The 1,762-nt window shown below is 51.7% G+C and overlaps 1 pseudogene; it reads left to right on the top strand.

The window, feature by feature from the left end:
* The first annotated feature begins 337 nt into the window (after window positions 1-337).
* On the top strand, window positions 338-1,324 carry LOC105505720 (annotated as a pseudogene).
* Window positions 1,325-1,762: the final 438 nt, after the last annotated feature.

Below are 1,762 nucleotides of genomic sequence, written 5' to 3'. Positions count from 1 at the left end.
GTGCAGTGGTGCGATCTCAGCTCACTGCAACCTCCACCTCCTGGGTTCAAGCGATTCTCCTGCATTAGCCTCCCGGCTAGCTGGGACTACAGGCGTGAGCCACCACGCTCAGCTAATTTTTTGTATTTTCAGTAGAGATGGGGTTTCACCATGTTGGCCAGGCTGGTCTTGAACTACTGACCTCAGGTGATCTGCCCACCTCGTTCTCCCAAAGTGCTAGGATTATAGGCTTGAGCCACCACGCCTGGCTGAGTCTGTTTCTTAAAAAAACAAAATTGGCTCTCTGCTCCTCCCATTTGACAGACAGCTGCATCTTCTCTCACATCCCTGTGACAGCATGGTGAACGTGACGGTCGGAACCAGATTTAGTTGTATTGGGTGCCTGGTCTCCAGGGCTGCTTTTAACTATGGTAAAGTGGATATTGTCACCATCAATGACCCTTCATTGACCTCAACTACATGGTCTACATGTTCCAGTATGATTCCATTCATAGCAAATTCCACAGCACTGTCAAGGCTGAGAACGGGGAAATCCCATCATCATCTTCCAGGAGCGAGATCCCTCCAAAATCAAACGTGGCAATGCTGGTGCTGAGTCCGTCGTGGAGTCCACCAGCATCTTCACCACCATGGAGAAGGCTGGGGCTCACTTGCAGGGGAGAGCCAAAAGGGTCATCATCTCTATCCTCTCTGCTGACGCCCCCGTGTTCGTGATGGGCGTGAACCATGAGAAGTATGACAACGGCCTCAAGATCGTCAGCAATGCCTCCTGCACCACCAACTGCTTAGCACCCCTGGCCAAGGTCATCCATGACAACTTTGGTATTGCCGAAGGACTCATGACCACAGTCCACACCATCACTGTCACCCAGAAGACTATGGATGGCCCCTGCAGGAAACTGTGATGTGACAGCCATGGGGCTCTCCAGAACATCATCCCTGCCTCTACTGCTGCTGCCCAGGCTGTGGGCAAGGTCATCCCTGAGCTGAATGGAAAGCTCACTTGCATGGCCTTGCATGTCCCCGCTGCCAACGTGTTGGTCGTGGACCTCACCTGCCGCCTGGAAACACCTGTCAAATACGACGACATCTAGAAGGTGGTGAAGCGGGAGTCCGACGCCCCCTCAAGGGCATCTGGGGCTACACTGAACACCAGCTTGTCTCCTCTGACTTCAACCTCAACATCCACTCTTCCACCTTCGATGCTGGGGCTGGCATTGCCCTCAATGACCACTTTGTCTAGTTTGTTTCCTGGTATGACAATGAATTTGGCTACAGCAACAGGGTGGTGGACCTCATGGCCCACATGGCCTCCAAGGAGTAAGACCGCTGGACCACCAGCCCTAGCAAGAGCACGAGAGGAAGAGAGAGGCCCTCACTGCTGGGGAATCCCTGCCACACTCAGTCCCTCATCACAATGAGAATCTCCCTTCCTCACAGTTTCCATGCAGACTCCCTGAAGAGGGAGGAGCCTAGGGAGCCCCGCTTTGTGTACCATCAATAAAGTCCCCTGCACTCAGCCAATAAATAAATAAACACAATTTAAAAAGATGATCATCTACAAGCCAAGAAGAGAGGCCTCAGGAGAAACCAACCCGGCCGACACTTTATTCTTGGATGTCTAGTCTCCACAATGATGAGAAAATAAACTTTTCTTGTTTAAACCTCCTAGTCTGAGGTACAGTTGTCTCTTGGTGTCCCTGGGGATTGGTTCCAGGACCTCCCACATATCAAAATCGGCAGATGTTCAAGTCTTCATGTA

The sequence above is a fragment of the Colobus angolensis genome, unplaced genomic scaffold (genome assembly GCF_000951035.1).
Source record: "Colobus angolensis palliatus isolate OR3802 unplaced genomic scaffold, Cang.pa_1.0 Scaffold128, whole genome shotgun sequence".
Lineage (NCBI taxonomy): Eukaryota > Metazoa > Chordata > Mammalia > Primates > Cercopithecidae > Colobus > Colobus angolensis.
The sequence above is the reverse complement of the archived record's forward strand: the minus strand, read 5'-3'. Positions and strand labels throughout refer to the sequence as shown.